Source organism: Anomaloglossus baeobatrachus, unplaced genomic scaffold (assembly GCF_048569485.1).
Source record: "Anomaloglossus baeobatrachus isolate aAnoBae1 unplaced genomic scaffold, aAnoBae1.hap1 Scaffold_3981, whole genome shotgun sequence".
Lineage (NCBI taxonomy): Eukaryota > Metazoa > Chordata > Amphibia > Anura > Aromobatidae > Anomaloglossus > Anomaloglossus baeobatrachus.
In genome coordinates this window covers 1-18,491 of record NW_027443319.1, presented here as the reverse complement: position 1 = coordinate 18,491, position 18,491 = coordinate 1, and the positions used below count along the sequence as shown (strand labels likewise).

General features: G+C 46.2%; 12 non-coding genes across 12 annotated transcripts; all 12 read right to left on the bottom strand.

Annotated features, from left to right (window-relative positions):
- Positions 1–751: 751 nt before the first annotated feature.
- Positions 752–942, bottom strand: LOC142276414 (U2 spliceosomal RNA). The gene has a single exon (XR_012739863.1). It is a non-coding gene; the product is annotated as a U2 spliceosomal RNA (small nuclear RNA).
- A 1,387-nt stretch (positions 943–2,329) lies between these two features.
- On the bottom strand, positions 2,330–2,520 carry LOC142276413 (U2 spliceosomal RNA). The gene has a single exon (XR_012739862.1). It is a non-coding gene; the product is annotated as a U2 spliceosomal RNA (small nuclear RNA).
- A 1,387-nt stretch (positions 2,521–3,907) lies between these two features.
- LOC142276412 (U2 spliceosomal RNA) lies at positions 3,908–4,098 on the bottom strand. The gene has a single exon (XR_012739861.1). It is a non-coding gene; the product is annotated as a U2 spliceosomal RNA (small nuclear RNA).
- A 1,387-nt stretch (positions 4,099–5,485) lies between these two features.
- LOC142276411 (U2 spliceosomal RNA) lies at positions 5,486–5,676 on the bottom strand. Its single transcript, XR_012739860.1, has one exon. It is a non-coding gene; the product is annotated as a U2 spliceosomal RNA (small nuclear RNA).
- A 1,387-nt stretch (positions 5,677–7,063) lies between these two features.
- Positions 7,064–7,254, bottom strand: LOC142276410 (U2 spliceosomal RNA). The gene has a single exon (XR_012739859.1). It is a non-coding gene; the product is annotated as a U2 spliceosomal RNA (small nuclear RNA).
- A 1,387-nt stretch (positions 7,255–8,641) lies between these two features.
- LOC142276409 (U2 spliceosomal RNA) lies at positions 8,642–8,832 on the bottom strand. Its single transcript, XR_012739858.1, has one exon. It is a non-coding gene; the product is annotated as a U2 spliceosomal RNA (small nuclear RNA).
- A 1,387-nt stretch (positions 8,833–10,219) lies between these two features.
- Positions 10,220–10,410, bottom strand: LOC142276408 (U2 spliceosomal RNA). The gene has a single exon (XR_012739857.1). It is a non-coding gene; the product is annotated as a U2 spliceosomal RNA (small nuclear RNA).
- Positions 10,411–11,797: 1,387 nt separating this feature from the next.
- Positions 11,798–11,988, bottom strand: LOC142276441 (U2 spliceosomal RNA). Its single transcript, XR_012739886.1, has one exon. It is a non-coding gene; the product is annotated as a U2 spliceosomal RNA (small nuclear RNA).
- Positions 11,989–13,375: 1,387 nt separating this feature from the next.
- LOC142276440 (U2 spliceosomal RNA) lies at positions 13,376–13,566 on the bottom strand. The gene has a single exon (XR_012739885.1). It is a non-coding gene; the product is annotated as a U2 spliceosomal RNA (small nuclear RNA).
- Positions 13,567–14,953: 1,387 nt separating this feature from the next.
- On the bottom strand, positions 14,954–15,144 carry LOC142276431 (U2 spliceosomal RNA). The gene has a single exon (XR_012739878.1). It is a non-coding gene; the product is annotated as a U2 spliceosomal RNA (small nuclear RNA).
- Positions 15,145–16,531: 1,387 nt separating this feature from the next.
- LOC142276419 (U2 spliceosomal RNA) lies at positions 16,532–16,722 on the bottom strand. The gene has a single exon (XR_012739867.1). It is a non-coding gene; the product is annotated as a U2 spliceosomal RNA (small nuclear RNA).
- A 1,387-nt stretch (positions 16,723–18,109) lies between these two features.
- On the bottom strand, positions 18,110–18,300 carry LOC142276407 (U2 spliceosomal RNA). Its single transcript, XR_012739856.1, has one exon. It is a non-coding gene; the product is annotated as a U2 spliceosomal RNA (small nuclear RNA).
- Positions 18,301–18,491: the final 191 nt, after the last annotated feature.

Below are 18,491 nucleotides of genomic sequence, written 5' to 3'. Positions count from 1 at the left end.
AGACTACAGAAAAGCTTACTATCAAAGGTTAGAGGGGGGCTTTCTCAGAGGGCTTTTTACAGTTTTTCTATTCCCAATTAGCCGTTTAAGTGTACTTATTGAAAGTAGTAATTCTTTCATAGGCCGCCCTTTCTTAGTATTTGACGTTCCTTATATTGCGGTATGAGGCTTCGCAGTAGGTTGCAAACATTCATCACCCATGACTGTCCCCAATTGAGCTCAGAAGCTCAATGTCTATCATGACCTCTCTTTTAGAATGTCCAAGAGCAAGCAAACTATTCCTCCAGGAGAGGGCGCCAACAGACTACTAAAGAGATCATCATTACTCAAAGAAAACCCCAAAAACCAATGCATGATAGGAATAAACAGGTAACTTTCTTTGGAGTGGAAGCGGAGAGATCGCACCAGATGCCAATTCTAGATGTTATCACACCTGTGGTCACTGCAGCAGCAGGTGAATCCACTTTGTCCAAAAGGGATCTATTCCATTCAATTGCAAATGATCTAGATAAGACAGAGAACTGCAGCACGGGGACATAGCCGAGTTGGTCAGGTTGAGTGGTGATGAGTTTGCTATTTGGATGAATAAAGAAAGTCAAAAGTGTGAAAGATAAAAAACAAAAGGAGGAAGTGTGAAAAGTGAATGGGCCAAATTGAGGTGCATATGAAGACGTATGCTTTCTTCCAATTCATTAAATCGGGCTAATATGAATCAGGTGAATTGAGTTCTGCTTTTGGAAACTGGGTTAAGAAGGGGTGCACCGTTCCTGGAGGTACTGCAATACCAGGTCAATGCGTGGAGTGGACAGAGCAAGCTCTTTTTCCATCTCCCTGTTCTAAAAATCCATTTAATATATGGTCCCCAGATAGGGGACGTATCAGATATTAAACTGATAAGAACAGATACTACACTTGATCTTAGCCAAAAGGCCGAGAAGCGATAACCAGAATTGGTTTGGGCCTCGAGTGGCACCCTGGCCTATGCCGGACACATCTTAGGGAGAGAGAGCGAGAGGGAGACAAACCCACGCCTACACAAGACATTTTGTCACCCAAGCCAACCCTTGAAAAGGCTGCTTTGCAGAGCCAAAACAAGAAGAATGGTGCGTTTTGCAGCCGCCGCCCACTGCAATGAATCTGAATAACTCCTCCTTTAGGGCGCAAGCAACTCCCCTCCCCCTTGCAGTCTTTCCAATTCACGATACAAAAAGACGGACAGGACAGGTTGCCTGACTTTCCGTCACTGCCACCCTTTGCCATCCTTACCCGTAGAAAGCCCTTTCATCATCCCCAAACCCTAATCTTTTCCCTTTCCTTCCCAGCCCCCAAACCCTGCCCTCTGTACCTTTCTCACCACCCGCTTCCCTTCTCCTGTCATCCCCCTACCACCCGGGAAAAAAAGAGATTGCCCCCTCCTTCCACTAGCCCACCCTCCCACCCAAAGAACAACTTCTTCTGCGCAGCTTGTTTTCTAGGCAGCAGCGCTATTGTGATGTCATCGGGGGGCATTGTGACAAGCCGCCAGTGTTCCGTCTCTTCATGTTGTGCACAGTTCAAACGGAAAATACATCAACAGGCAGACTACAGAAAAGCTTACTATCAAAGGTTAGAGGGGGGCTTTCTCAGAGGGCTTTTTACAGTTTTTCTATTCCCAATTAGCCGTTTAAGTGTACTTATTGAAAGTAGTAATTCTTTCATAGGCCGCCCTTTCTTAGTATTTGACGTTCCTTATATTGCGGTATGAGGCTTCGCAGTAGGTTGCAAACATTCATCACCCATGACTGTCCCCAATTGAGCTCAGAAGCTCAATGTCTATCATGACCTCTCTTTTAGAATGTCAAAGAGCAAGCAAACTATTCCTCCAGGAGAGGGCGCCAACAGACTACTAAAGAGATCATCATTACTCAAAGAAAACCCCAAAAACCAATGCATGATAGGAATAAACAGGTAACTTTCTTTGGAGTGGAAGCGGAGAGATCGCACCAGATGCCAATTCTAGATGTTATCACACCTGTGGTCACTGCAGCAGCAGGTGAATCCACTTTGTCCAAAAGGGATCTATTCCATTCAATTGCAAATGATCTAGATAAGACAGAGAACTGCAGCACGGGGACATAGCCGAGTTGGTCAGGTTGAGTGGTGATGAGTTTGCTATTTGGATGAATAAAGAAAGTCAAAAGTGTGAAAGATAAAAAACAAAAGGAGGAAGTGTGAAAAGTGAATGGGCCAAATTGAGGTGCATATGAAGACGTATGCTTTCTTCCAATTCATTAAATCGGGCTAATATGAATCAGGTGAATTGAGTTCTGCTTTTGGAAACTGGGTTAAGAAGGGGTGCACCGTTCCTGGAGGTACTGCAATACCAGGTCAATGCGTGGAGTGGACAGAGCAAGCTCTTTTTCCATCTCCCTGTTCTAAAAATCCATTTAATATATGGTCCCCAGATAGGGGACGTATCAGATATTAAACTGATAAGAACAGATACTACACTTGATCTTAGCCAAAAGGCCGAGAAGCGATAACCAGAATTGGTTTGGGCCTCGAGTGGCACCCTGGCCTATGCCGGACACATCTTAGGGAGAGAGAGCGAGAGGGAGACAAACCCACGCCTACACAAGACATTTTGTCACCCAAGCCAACCCTTGAAAAGGCTGCTTTGCAGAGCCAAAACAAGAAGAATGGTGCCTTTTGCAGCCGCCGCCCACTGCAATGAATCTGAATAACTCCTCCTTTAGGGCGCAAGCAACTCCCCTCCCCCTTGCAGTCTTTCCAATTCACGATACAAAAAGACGGACAGGACAGGTTGCCTGACTTTCCGTCACTGCCACCCTTTGCCATCCTTACCCGTAGAAAGCCCTTTCATCATCCCCAAACCCTAATCTTTTCCCTTTCCTTCCCAGCCCCCAAACCCTGCCCTCTGTACCTTTCTCACCACCCGCTTCCCTTCTCCTGTCATCCCCCTACCACCCGGGAAAAAAAGAGATTGCCCCCTCCTTCCACTAGCCCACCCTCCCACCCAAAGAACAACTTCTTCTGCGCAGCTTGTTTTCTAGGCAGCAGCGCTATTGTGATGTCATCGGGGGGCATTGTGACAAGCCGCCAGTGTTCCGTCTCTTCATGTTGTGCACAGTTCAAACGGAAAATACATCAACAGGCAGACTACAGAAAAGCTTACTATCAAAGGTTAGAGGGGGGCTTTCTCAGAGGGCTTTTTACAGTTTTTCTATTCCCAATTAGCCGTTTAAGTGTACTTATTGAAAGTAGTAATTCTTTCATAGGCCGCCCTTTCTTAGTATTTGACGTTCCTTATATTGCGGTATGAGGCTTCGCAGTAGGTTGCAAACATTCATCACCCATGACTGTCCCCAATTGAGCTCAGAAGCTCAATGTCTATCATGACCTCTCTTTTAGAATGTCCAAGAGCAAGCAAACTATTCCTCCAGGAGAGGGCGCCAACAGACTACTAAAGAGATCATCATTACTCAAAGAAAACCCCAAAAACCAATGCATGATAGGAATAAACAGGTAACTTTCTTTGGAGTGGAAGCGGAGAGATCGCACCAGATGCCAATTCTAGATGTTATCACACCTGTGGTCACTGCAGCAGCAGGTGAATCCACTTTGTCCAAAAGGGATCTATTCCATTCAATTGCAAATGATCTAGATAAGACAGAGAACTGCAGCACGGGGACATAGCCGAGTTGGTCAGGTTGAGTGGTGATGAGTTTGCTATTTGGATGAATAAAGAAAGTCAAAAGTGTGAAAGATAAAAAACAAAAGGAGGAAGTGTGAAAAGTGAATGGGCCAAATTGAGGTGCATATGAAGACGTATGCTTTCTTCCAATTCATTAAATCGGGCTAATATGAATCAGGTGAATTGAGTTCTGCTTTTGGAAACTGGGTTAAGAAGGGGTGCACCGTTCCTGGAGGTACTGCAATACCAGGTCAATGCGTGGAGTGGACAGAGCAAGCTCTTTTTCCATCTCCCTGTTCTAAAAATCCATTTAATATATGGTCCCCAGATAGGGGACGTATCAGATATTAAACTGATAAGAACAGATACTACACTTGATCTTAGCCAAAAGGCCGAGAAGCGATAACCAGAATTGGTTTGGGCCTCGAGTGGCACCCTGGCCTATGCCGGACACATCTTAGGGAGAGAGAGCGAGAGGGAGACAAACCCACGCCTACACAAGACATTTTGTCACCCAAGCCAACCCTTGAAAAGGCTGCTTTGCAGAGCCAAAACAAGAAGAATGGTGCGTTTTGCAGCCGCCGCCCACTGCAATGAATCTGAATAACTCCTCCTTTAGGGCGCAAGCAACTCCCCTCCCCCTTGCAGTCTTTCCAATTCACGATACAAAAAGACGGACAGGACAGGTTGCCTGACTTTCCGTCACTGCCACCCTTTGCCATCCTTACCCGTAGAAAGCCCTTTCATCATCCCCAAACCCTAATCTTTTCCCTTTCCTTCCCAGCCCCCAAACCCTGCCCTCTGTACCTTTCTCACCACCCGCTTCCCTTCTCCTGTCATCCCCCTACCACCCGGGAAAAAAAGAGATTGCCCCCTCCTTCCACTAGCCCACCCTCCCACCCAAAGAACAACTTCTTCTGCGCAGCTTGTTTTCTAGGCAGCAGCGCTATTGTGATGTCATCGGGGGGCATTGTGACAAGCCGCCAGTGTTCCGTCTCTTCATGTTGTGCACAGTTCAAACGGAAAATACATCAACAGGCAGACTACAGAAAAGCTTACTATCAAAGGTTAGAGGGGGGCTTTCTCAGAGGGCTTTTTACAGTTTTTCTATTCCCAATTAGCCGTTTAAGTGTACTTATTGAAAGTAGTAATTCTTTCATAGGCCGCCCTTTCTTAGTATTTGACGTTCCTTATATTGCGGTATGAGGCTTCGCAGTAGGTTGCAAACATTCATCACCCATGACTGTCCCCAATTGAGCTCAGAAGCTCAATGTCTATCATGACCTCTCTTTTAGAATGTCCAAGAGCAAGCAAACTATTCCTCCAGGAGAGGGCGCCAACAGACTACTAAAGAGATCATCATTACTCAAAGAAAACCCCAAAAACCAATGCATGATAGGAATAAACAGGTAACTTTCTTTGGAGTGGAAGCGGAGAGATCGCACCAGATGCCAATTCTAGATGTTATCACACCTGTGGTCACTGCAGCAGCAGGTGAATCCACTTTGTCCAAAAGGGATCTATTCCATTCAATTGCAAATGATCTAGATAAGACAGAGAACTGCAGCACGGGGACATAGCCGAGTTGGTCAGGTTGAGTGGTGATGAGTTTGCTATTTGGATGAATAAAGAAAGTCAAAAGTGTGAAAGATAAAAAACAAAAGGAGGAAGTGTGAAAAGTGAATGGGCCAAATTGAGGTGCATATGAAGACGTATGCTTTCTTCCAATTCATTAAATCGGGCTAATATGAATCAGGTGAATTGAGTTCTGCTTTTGGAAACTGGGTTAAGAAGGGGTGCACCGTTCCTGGAGGTACTGCAATACCAGGTCAATGCGTGGAGTGGACAGAGCAAGCTCTTTTTCCATCTCCCTGTTCTAAAAATCCATTTAATATATGGTCCCCAGATAGGGGACGTATCAGATATTAAACTGATAAGAACAGATACTACACTTGATCTTAGCCAAAAGGCCGAGAAGCGATAACCAGAATTGGTTTGGGCCTCGAGTGGCACCCTGGCCTATGCCGGACACATCTTAGGGAGAGAGAGCGAGAGGGAGACAAACCCACGCCTACACAAGACATTTTGTCACCCAAGCCAACCCTTGAAAAGGCTGCTTTGCAGAGCCAAAACAAGAAGAATGGTGCGTTTTGCAGCCGCCGCCCACTGCAATGAATCTGAATAACTCCTCCTTTAGGGCGCAAGCAACTCCCCTCCCCCTTGCAGTCTTTCCAATTCACGATACAAAAAGACGGACAGGACAGGTTGCCTGACTTTCCGTCACTGCCACCCTTTGCCATCCTTACCCGTAGAAAGCCCTTTCATCATCCCCAAACCCTAATCTTTTCCCTTTCCTTCCCAGCCCCCAAACCCTGCCCTCTGTACCTTTCTCACCACCCGCTTCCCTTCTCCTGTCATCCCCCTACCACCCGGGAAAAAAAGAGATTGCCCCCTCCTTCCACTAGCCCACCCTCCCACCCAAAGAACAACTTCTTCTGCGCAGCTTGTTTTCTAGGCAGCAGCGCTATTGTGATGTCATCGGGGGGCATTGTGACAAGCCGCCAGTGTTCCGTCTCTTCATGTTGTGCACAGTTCAAACGGAAAATACATCAACAGGCAGACTACAGAAAAGCTTACTATCAAAGGTTAGAGGGGGGCTTTCTCAGAGGGCTTTTTACAGTTTTTCTATTCCCAATTAGCCGTTTAAGTGTACTTATTGAAAGTAGTAATTCTTTCATAGGCCGCCCTTTCTTAGTATTTGACGTTCCTTATATTGCGGTATGAGGCTTCGCAGTAGGTTGCAAACATTCATCACCCATGACTGTCCCCAATTGAGCTCAGAAGCTCAATGTCTATCATGACCTCTCTTTTAGAATGTCCAAGAGCAAGCAAACTATTCCTCCAGGAGAGGGCGCCAACAGACTACTAAAGAGATCATCATTACTCAAAGAAAACCCCAAAAACCAATGCATGATAGGAATAAACAGGTAACTTTCTTTGGAGTGGAAGCGGAGAGATCGCACCAGATGCCAATTCTAGATGTTATCACACCTGTGGTCACTGCAGCAGCAGGTGAATCCACTTTGTCCAAAAGGGATCTATTCCATTCAATTGCAAATGATCTAGATAAGACAGAGAACTGCAGCACGGGGACATAGCCGAGTTGGTCAGGTTGAGTGGTGATGAGTTTGCTATTTGGATGAATAAAGAAAGTCAAAAGTGTGAAAGATAAAAAACAAAAGGAGGAAGTGTGAAAAGTGAATGGGCCAAATTGAGGTGCATATGAAGACGTATGCTTTCTTCCAATTCATTAAATCGGGCTAATATGAATCAGGTGAATTGAGTTCTGCTTTTGGAAACTGGGTTAAGAAGGGGTGCACCGTTCCTGGAGGTACTGCAATACCAGGTCAATGCGTGGAGTGGACAGAGCAAGCTCTTTTTCCATCTCCCTGTTCTAAAAATCCATTTAATATATGGTCCCCAGATAGGGGACGTATCAGATATTAAACTGATAAGAACAGATACTACACTTGATCTTAGCCAAAAGGCCGAGAAGCGATAACCAGAATTGGTTTGGGCCTCGAGTGGCACCCTGGCCTATGCCGGACACATCTTAGGGAGAGAGAGCGAGAGGGAGACAAACCCACGCCTACACAAGACATTTTGTCACCCAAGCCAACCCTTGAAAAGGCTGCTTTGCAGAGCCAAAACAAGAAGAATGGTGCGTTTTGCAGCCGCCGCCCACTGCAATGAATCTGAATAACTCCTCCTTTAGGGCGCAAGCAACTCCCCTCCCCCTTGCAGTCTTTCCAATTCACGATACAAAAAGACGGACAGGACAGGTTGCCTGACTTTCCGTCACTGCCACCCTTTGCCATCCTTACCCGTAGAAAGCCCTTTCATCATCCCCAAACCCTAATCTTTTCCCTTTCCTTCCCAGCCCCCAAACCCTGCCCTCTGTACCTTTCTCACCACCCGCTTCCCTTCTCCTGTCATCCCCCTACCACCCGGGAAAAAAAGAGATTGCCCCCTCCTTCCACTAGCCCACCCTCCCACCCAAAGAACAACTTCTTCTGCGCAGCTTGTTTTCTAGGCAGCAGCGCTATTGTGATGTCATCGGGGGGCATTGTGACAAGCCGCCAGTGTTCCGTCTCTTCATGTTGTGCACAGTTCAAACGGAAAATACATCAACAGGCAGACTACAGAAAAGCTTACTATCAAAGGTTAGAGGGGGGCTTTCTCAGAGGGCTTTTTACAGTTTTTCTATTCCCAATTAGCCGTTTAAGTGTACTTATTGAAAGTAGTAATTCTTTCATAGGCCGCCCTTTCTTAGTATTTGACGTTCCTTATATTGCGGTATGAGGCTTCGCAGTAGGTTGCAAACATTCATCACCCATGACTGTCCCCAATTGAGCTCAGAAGCTCAATGTCTATCATGACCTCTCTTTTAGAATGTCCAAGAGCAAGCAAACTATTCCTCCAGGAGAGGGCGCCAACAGACTACTAAAGAGATCATCATTACTCAAAGAAAACCCCAAAAACCAATGCATGATAGGAATAAACAGGTAACTTTCTTTGGAGTGGAAGCGGAGAGATCGCACCAGATGCCAATTCTAGATGTTATCACACCTGTGGTCACTGCAGCAGCAGGTGAATCCACTTTGTCCAAAAGGGATCTATTCCATTCAATTGCAAATGATCTAGATAAGACAGAGAACTGCAGCACGGGGACATAGCCGAGTTGGTCAGGTTGAGTGGTGATGAGTTTGCTATTTGGATGAATAAAGAAAGTCAAAAGTGTGAAAGATAAAAAACAAAAGGAGGAAGTGTGAAAAGTGAATGGGCCAAATTGAGGTGCATATGAAGACGTATGCTTTCTTCCAATTCATTAAATCGGGCTAATATGAATCAGGTGAATTGAGTTCTGCTTTTGGAAACTGGGTTAAGAAGGGGTGCACCGTTCCTGGAGGTACTGCAATACCAGGTCAATGCGTGGAGTGGACAGAGCAAGCTCTTTTTCCATCTCCCTGTTCTAAAAATCCATTTAATATATGGTCCCCAGATAGGGGACGTATCAGATATTAAACTGATAAGAACAGATACTACACTTGATCTTAGCCAAAAGGCCGAGAAGCGATAACCAGAATTGGTTTGGGCCTCGAGTGGCACCCTGGCCTATGCCGGACACATCTTAGGGAGAGAGAGCGAGAGGGAGACAAACCCACGCCTACACAAGACATTTTGTCACCCAAGCCAACCCTTGAAAAGGCTGCTTTGCAGAGCCAAAACAAGAAGAATGGTGCGTTTTGCAGCCGCCGCCCACTGCAATGAATCTGAATAACTCCTCCTTTAGGGCGCAAGCAACTCCCCTCCCCCTTGCAGTCTTTCCAATTCACGATACAAAAAGACGGACAGGACAGGTTGCCTGACTTTCCGTCACTGCCACCCTTTGCCATCCTTACCCGTAGAAAGCCCTTTCATCATCCCCAAACCCTAATCTTTTCCCTTTCCTTCCCAGCCCCCAAACCCTGCCCTCTGTACCTTTCTCACCACCCGCTTCCCTTCTCCTGTCATCCCCCTACCACCCGGGAAAAAAAGAGATTGCCCCCTCCTTCCACTAGCCCACCCTCCCACCCAAAGAACAACTTCTTCTGCGCAGCTTGTTTTCTAGGCAGCAGCGCTATTGTGATGTCATCGGGGGGCATTGTGACAAGCCGCCAGTGTTCCGTCTCTTCATGTTGTGCACAGTTCAAACGGAAAATACATCAACAGGCAGACTACAGAAAAGCTTACTATCAAAGGTTAGAGGGGGGCTTTCTCAGAGGGCTTTTTACAGTTTTTCTATTCCCAATTAGCCGTTTAAGTGTACTTATTGAAAGTAGTAATTCTTTCATAGGCCGCCCTTTCTTAGTATTTGACGTTCCTTATATTGCGGTATGAGGCTTCGCAGTAGGTTGCAAACATTCATCACCCATGACTGTCCCCAATTGAGCTCAGAAGCTCAATGTCTATCATGACCTCTCTTTTAGAATGTCCAAGAGCAAGCAAACTATTCCTCCAGGAGAGGGCGCCAACAGACTACTAAAGAGATCATCATTACTCAAAGAAAACCCCAAAAACCAATGCATGATAGGAATAAACAGGTAACTTTCTTTGGAGTGGAAGCGGAGAGATCGCACCAGATGCCAATTCTAGATGTTATCACACCTGTGGTCACTGCAGCAGCAGGTGAATCCACTTTGTCCAAAAGGGATCTATTCCATTCAATTGCAAATGATCTAGATAAGACAGAGAACTGCAGCACGGGGACATAGCCGAGTTGGTCAGGTTGAGTGGTGATGAGTTTGCTATTTGGATGAATAAAGAAAGTCAAAAGTGTGAAAGATAAAAAACAAAAGGAGGAAGTGTGAAAAGTGAATGGGCCAAATTGAGGTGCATATGAAGACGTATGCTTTCTTCCAATTCATTAAATCGGGCTAATATGAATCAGGTGAATTGAGTTCTGCTTTTGGAAACTGGGTTAAGAAGGGGTGCACCGTTCCTGGAGGTACTGCAATACCAGGTCAATGCGTGGAGTGGACAGAGCAAGCTCTTTTTCCATCTCCCTGTTCTAAAAATCCATTTAATATATGGTCCCCAGATAGGGGACGTATCAGATATTAAACTGATAAGAACAGATACTACACTTGATCTTAGCCAAAAGGCCGAGAAGCGATAACCAGAATTGGTTTGGGCCTCGAGTGGCACCCTGGCCTATGCCGGACACATCTTAGGGAGAGAGAGCGAGAGGGAGACAAACCCACGCCTACACAAGACATTTTGTCACCCAAGCCAACCCTTGAAAAGGCTGCTTTGCAGAGCCAAAACAAGAAGAATGGTGCGTTTTGCAGCCGCCGCCCACTGCAATGAATCTGAATAACTCCTCCTTTAGGGCGCAAGCAACTCCCCTCCCCCTTGCAGTCTTTCCAATTCACGATACAAAAAGACGGACAGGACAGGTTGCCTGACTTTCCGTCACTGCCACCCTTTGCCATCCTTACCCGTAGAAAGCCCTTTCATCATCCCCAAACCCTAATCTTTTCCCTTTCCTTCCCAGCCCCCAAACCCTGCCCTCTGTACCTTTCTCACCACCCGCTTCCCTTCTCCTGTCATCCCCCTACCACCCGGGAAAAAAAGAGATTGCCCCCTCCTTCCACTAGCCCACCCTCCCACCCAAAGAACAACTTCTTCTGCGCAGCTTGTTTTCTAGGCAGCAGCGCTATTGTGATGTCATCGGGGGGCATTGTGACAAGCCGCCAGTGTTCCGTCTCTTCATGTTGTGCACAGTTCAAACGGAAAATACATCAACAGGCAGACTACAGAAAAGCTTACTATCAAAGGTTAGAGGGGGGCTTTCTCAGAGGGCTTTTTACAGTTTTTCTATTCCCAATTAGCCGTTTAAGTGTACTTATTGAAAGTAGTAATTCTTTCATAGGCCGCCCTTTCTTAGTATTTGACGTTCCTTATATTGCGGTATGAGGCTTCGCAGTAGGTTGCAAACATTCATCACCCATGACTGTCCCCAATTGAGCTCAGAAGCTCAATGTCTATCATGACCTCTCTTTTAGAATGTCCAAGAGCAAGCAAACTATTCCTCCAGGAGAGGGCGCCAACAGACTACTAAAGAGATCATCATTACTCAAAGAAAACCCCAAAAACCAATGCATGATAGGAATAAACAGGTAACTTTCTTTGGAGTGGAAGCGGAGAGATCGCACCAGATGCCAATTCTAGATGTTATCACACCTGTGGTCACTGCAGCAGCAGGTGAATCCACTTTGTCCAAAAGGGATCTATTCCATTCAATTGCAAATGATCTAGATAAGACAGAGAACTGCAGCACGGGGACATAGCCGAGTTGGTCAGGTTGAGTGGTGATGAGTTTGCTATTTGGATGAATAAAGAAAGTCAAAAGTGTGAAAGATAAAAAACAAAAGGAGGAAGTGTGAAAAGTGAATGGGCCAAATTGAGGTGCATATGAAGACGTATGCTTTCTTCCAATTCATTAAATCGGGCTAATATGAATCAGGTGAATTGAGTTCTGCTTTTGGAAACTGGGTTAAGAAGGGGTGCACCGTTCCTGGAGGTACTGCAATACCAGGTCAATGCGTGGAGTGGACAGAGCAAGCTCTTTTTCCATCTCCCTGTTCTAAAAATCCATTTAATATATGGTCCCCAGATAGGGGACGTATCAGATATTAAACTGATAAGAACAGATACTACACTTGATCTTAGCCAAAAGGCCGAGAAGCGATAACCAGAATTGGTTTGGGCCTCGAGTGGCACCCTGGCCTATGCCGGACACATCTTAGGGAGAGAGAGCGAGAGGGAGACAAACCCACGCCTACACAAGACATTTTGTCACCCAAGCCAACCCTTGAAAAGGCTGCTTTGCAGAGCCAAAACAAGAAGAATGGTGCGTTTTGCAGCCGCCGCCCACTGCAATGAATCTGAATAACTCCTCCTTTAGGGCGCAAGCAACTCCCCTCCCCCTTGCAGTCTTTCCAATTCACGATACAAAAAGACGGACAGGACAGGTTGCCTGACTTTCCGTCACTGCCACCCTTTGCCATCCTTACCCGTAGAAAGCCCTTTCATCATCCCCAAACCCTAATCTTTTCCCTTTCCTTCCCAGCCCCCAAACCCTGCCCTCTGTACCTTTCTCACCACCCGCTTCCCTTCTCCTGTCATCCCCCTACCACCCGGGAAAAAAAGAGATTGCCCCCTCCTTCCACTAGCCCACCCTCCCACCCAAAGAACAACTTCTTCTGCGCAGCTTGTTTTCTAGGCAGCAGCGCTATTGTGATGTCATCGGGGGGCATTGTGACAAGCCGCCAGTGTTCCGTCTCTTCATGTTGTGCACAGTTCAAACGGAAAATACATCAACAGGCAGACTACAGAAAAGCTTACTATCAAAGGTTAGAGGGGGGCTTTCTCAGAGGGCTTTTTACAGTTTTTCTATTCCCAATTAGCCGTTTAAGTGTACTTATTGAAAGTAGTAATTCTTTCATAGGCCGCCCTTTCTTAGTATTTGACGTTCCTTATATTGCGGTATGAGGCTTCGCAGTAGGTTGCAAACATTCATCACCCATGACTGTCCCCAATTGAGCTCAGAAGCTCAATGTCTATCATGACCTCTCTTTTAGAATGTCCAAGAGCAAGCAAACTATTCCTCCAGGAGAGGGCGCCAACAGACTACTAAAGAGATCATCATTACTCAAAGAAAACCCCAAAAACCAATGCATGATAGGAATAAACAGGTAACTTTCTTTGGAGTGGAAGCGGAGAGATCGCACCAGATGCCAATTCTAGATGTTATCACACCTGTGGTCACTGCAGCAGCAGGTGAATCCACTTTGTCCAAAAGGGATCTATTCCATTCAATTGCAAATGATCTAGATAAGACAGAGAACTGCAGCACGGGGACATAGCCGAGTTGGTCAGGTTGAGTGGTGATGAGTTTGCTATTTGGATGAATAAAGAAAGTCAAAAGTGTGAAAGATAAAAAACAAAAGGAGGAAGTGTGAAAAGTGAATGGGCCAAATTGAGGTGCATATGAAGACGTATGCTTTCTTCCAATTCATTAAATCGGGCTAATATGAATCAGGTGAATTGAGTTCTGCTTTTGGAAACTGGGTTAAGAAGGGGTGCACCGTTCCTGGAGGTACTGCAATACCAGGTCAATGCGTGGAGTGGACAGAGCAAGCTCTTTTTCCATCTCCCTGTTCTAAAAATCCATTTAATATATGGTCCCCAGATAGGGGACGTATCAGATATTAAACTGATAAGAACAGATACTACACTTGATCTTAGCCAAAAGGCCGAGAAGCGATAACCAGAATTGGTTTGGGCCTCGAGTGGCACCCTGGCCTATGCCGGACACATCTTAGGGAGAGAGAGCGAGAGGGAGACAAACCCACGCCTACACAAGACATTTTGTCACCCAAGCCAACCCTTGAAAAGGCTGCTTTGCAGAGCCAAAACAAGAAGAATGGTGCGTTTTGCAGCCGCCGCCCACTGCAATGAATCTGAATAACTCCTCCTTTAGGGCGCAAGCAACTCCCCTCCCCCTTGCAGTCTTTCCAATTCACGATACAAAAAGACGGACAGGACAGGTTGCCTGACTTTCCGTCACTGCCACCCTTTGCCATCCTTACCCGTAGAAAGCCCTTTCATCATCCCCAAACCCTAATCTTTTCCCTTTCCTTCCCAGCCCCCAAACCCTGCCCTCTGTACCTTTCTCACCACCCGCTTCCCTTCTCCTGTCATCCCCCTACCACCCGGGAAAAAAAGAGATTGCCCCCTCCTTCCACTAGCCCACCCTCCCACCCAAAGAACAACTTCTTCTGCGCAGCTTGTTTTCTAGGCAGCAGCGCTATTGTGATGTCATCGGGGGGCATTGTGACAAGCCGCCAGTGTTCCGTCTCTTCATGTTGTGCACAGTTCAAACGGAAAATACATCAACAGGCAGACTACAGAAAAGCTTACTATCAAAGGTTAGAGGGGGGCTTTCTCAGAGGGCTTTTTACAGTTTTTCTATTCCCAATTAGCCGTTTAAGTGTACTTATTGAAAGTAGTAATTCTTTCATAGGCCGCCCTTTCTTAGTATTTGACGTTCCTTATATTGCGGTATGAGGCTTCGCAGTAGGTTGCAAACATTCATCACCCATGACTGTCCCCAATTGAGCTCAGAAGCTCAATGTCTATCATGACCTCTCTTTTAGAATGTCCAAGAGCAAGCAAACTATTCCTCCAGGAGAGGGCGCCAACAGACTACTAAAGAGATCATCATTACTCAAAGAAAACCCCAAAAACCAATGCATGATAGGAATAAACAGGTAACTTTCTTTGGAGTGGAAGCGGAGAGATCGCACCAGATGCCAATTCTAGATGTTATCACACCTGTGGTCACTGCAGCAGCAGGTGAATCCACTTTGTCCAAAAGGGATCTATTCCATTCAATTGCAAATGATCTAGATAAGACAGAGAACTGCAGCACGGGGACATAGCCGAGTTGGTCAGGTTGAGTGGTGATGAGTTTGCTATTTGGATGAATAAAGAAAGTCAAAAGTGTGAAAGATAAAAAACAAAAGGAGGAAGTGTGAAAAGTGAATGGGCCAAATTGAGGTGCATATGAAGACGTATGCTTTCTTCCAATTCATTAAATCGGGCTAATATGAATCAGGTGAATTGAGTTCTGCTTTTGGAAACTGGGTTAAGAAGGGGTGCACCGTTCCTGGAGGTACTGCAATACCAGGTCAATGCGTGGAGTGGACAGAGCAAGCTCTTTTTCCATCTCCCTGTTCTAAAAATCCATTTAATATATGGTCCCCAGATAGGGGACGTATCAGATATTAAACTGATAAGAACAGATACTACACTTGATCTTAGCCAAAAGGCCGAGAAGCGATAACCAGAATTGGTTTGGGCCTCGAGTGGCACCCTGGCCTATGCCGGACACATCTTAGGGAGAGAGAGCGAGAGGGAGACAAACCCACGCCTACACAAGACATTTTGTCACCCAAGCCAACCCTTGAAAAGGCTGCTTTGCAGAGCCAAAACAAGAAGAATGGTGCGTTTTGCAGCCGCCGCCCACTGCAATGAATCTGAATAACTCCTCCTTTAGGGCGCAAGCAACTCCCCTCCCCCTTGCAGTCTTTCCAATTCACGATACAAAAAGACGGACAGGACAGGTTGCCTGACTTTCCGTCACTGCCACCCTTTGCCATCCTTACCCGTAGAAAGCCCTTTCATCATCCCCAAACCCTAATCTTTTCCCTTTCCTTCCCAGCCCCCAAACCCTGCCCTCTGTACCTTTCTCACCACCCGCTTCCCTTCTCCTGTCATCCCCCTACCACCCGGGAAAAAAAGAGATTGCCCCCTCCTTCCACTAGCCCACCCTCCCACCCAAAGAACAACTTCTTCTGCGCAGCTTGTTTTCTAGGCAGCAGCGCTATTGTGATGTCATCGGGGGGCATTGTGACAAGCCGCCAGTGTTCCGTCTCTTCATGTTGTGCACAGTTCAAACGGAAAATACATCAACAGGCAGACTACAGAAAAGCTTACTATCAAAGGTTAGAGGGGGGCTTTCTCAGAGGGCTTTTTACAGTTTTTCTATTCCCAATTAGCCGTTTAAGTGTACTTATTGAAAGTAGTAATTCTTTCATAGGCCGCCCTTTCTTAGTATTTGACGTTCCTTATATTGCGGTATGAGGCTTCGCAGTAGGTTGCAAACATTCATCACCCATGACTGTCCCCAATTGAGCTCAGAAGCTCAATGTCTATCATGACCTCTCTTTTAGAATGTCCAAGAGCAAGCAAACTATTCCTCCAGGAGAGGGCGCCAACAGACTACTAAAGAGATCATCATTACTCAAAGAAAACCCCAAAAACCAATGCATGATAGGAATAAACAGGTAACTTTCTTTGGAGTGGAAGCGGAGAGATCGCACCAGATGCCAATTCTAGATGTTATCACACCTGTGGTCACTGCAGCAGCAGGTGAATCCACTTTGTCCAAAAGGGATCTATTCCATTCAATTGCAAATGATCTAGATAAGACAGAGAACTGCAGCACGGGGACATAGCCGAGTTGGTCAGGTTGAGTGGTGATGAGTTTGCTATTTGGATGAATAAAGAAAGTCAAAAGTGTGAAAGATAAAAAACAAAAGGAGGAAGTGTGAAAAGTGAATGGGCCAAATTGAGGTGCATATGAAGACGTATGCTTTCTTCCAATTCATTAAATCGGGCTAATATGAATCAGGTGAATTGAGTTCTGCTTTTGGAAACTGGGTTAAGAAGGGGTGCACCGTTCCTGGAGGTACTGCAATACCAGGTCAATGCGTGGAGTGGACAGAGCAAGCTCTTTTTCCATCTCCCTGTTCTAAAAATCCATTTAATATATGGTCCCCAGATAGGGGACGTATCAGATATTAAACTGATAAGAACAGATACTACACTTGATCTTAGCCAAAAGGCCGAGAAGCGATAACCAGAATTGGTTTGGGCCTCGAGTGGCACCCTGGCCTATGCCGGACACATCTTAGGGAGAGAGAGCGAGAGGGAGACAAACCCACGCCTACACAAGACATTTTGTCACCCAAGCCAACCCTTGAAAAGGCTGCTTTGCAGAGCCAAAACAAGAAGAATGGTGCGTTTTGCAGCCGCCGCCCACTGCAATGAATCTGAATAACTCCTCCTTTAGGGCGCAAGCAACTCCCCTCCCCCTTGCAGTCTTTCCAATTCACGATACAAAAAGACGGACAGGACAGGTTGCCTGACTTTCCGTCACTGCCACCCTTTGCCATCCTTACCCGTAGAAAGCCCTTTCATCATCCCCAAACCCTAATCTTTTCCCTTTCCTTCCCAGCCCCCAAACCCTGCCCTCTGTACCTTTCTCACCACCCGCTTCCCTTCTCCTGTCATCCCCCTACCACCCGGGAAAAAAAGAGATTGCCCCCTCCTTCCACTAGCCCACCCTCCCACCCAAAGAACAACTTCTTCTGCGCAGCTTGTTTTCTAGGCAGCAGCGCTATTGTGATGTCATCGGGGGGCATTGTGACAAGCCGCCAGTGTTCCGTCTCTTCATGTTGTGCACAGTTCAAACGGAAAATACATCAACAGGCAGACTACAGAAAAGCTTACTATCAAAGGTTAGAGGGGGGCTTTCTCAGAGGGCTTTTTACAGTTTTTCTATTCCCAATTAGCCGTTTAAGTGTACTTATTGAAAGTAGTAATTCTTTCATAGGCCGCCCTTTCTTAGTATTTGACGTTCCTTATATTGCGGTATGAGGCTTCGCAGTAGGTTGCAAACATTCATCACCCATGACTGTCCCCAATTGAGCTCAGAAGCTCAATGTCTATCATGACCTCTCTTTTAGAATGTCCAAGAGCAAGCAAACTATTCCTCCAGGAGAGGGCGCCAACAGACTACTAAAGAGATCATCATTACTCAAAGAAAACCCCAAAAACCAATGCATGATAGGAATAAACAGGTAACTTTCTTTGGAGTGGAAGCGGAGAGATCGCACCAGATGCCAATTCTAGATGTTATCACACCTGTGGTCACTGCAGCAGCAGGTGAATCCACTTTGTCCAAAAGGGATCTATTCCATTCAATTGCAAATGATCTAGATAAGACAGAGAACTGCAGCACGGGGACATAGCCGAGTTGGTCAGGTTGAGTGGTGATGAGTTTGCTATTTGGATGAATAAAGAAAGTCAAAAGTGTGAAAGATAAAAAACAAAAGGAGGAAGTGTGAAAAGTGAATGGGCCAAATTGAGGTGCATATGAAGACGTATGCTTTCTTCCAATTCATTAAATCGGGCTAATATGAATCAGGTGAATTGAGTTCTGCTTTTGGAAACTGGGTTAAGAAGGGGTGCACCGTTCCTGGAGGTACTGCAATACCAGGTCAATGCGTGGAGTGGACAGAGCAAGCTCTTTTTCCATCTCCCTGTTCTAAAAATCCATTTAATATATGGTCCCCAGATAGGGGACGTATCAGATATTAAACTGATAAGAACAGATACTACACTTGATCTTAGCCAAAAGGCCGAGAAGCGATAACCAGAATTGGTTTGGGCCTCGAGTGGCACCCTGGCCTATGCCGGACACATCTTAGGGAGAGAGAGCGAGAGGGAGACAAACCCACGCCTACACAAGACATTTTGTCACCCAAGCCAACCCTTGAAAAGGCTGCTTTGCAGAGCCAAAACAAGAAGAATGGTGCGTTTTGCAGCCGCCGCCCACTGCAAT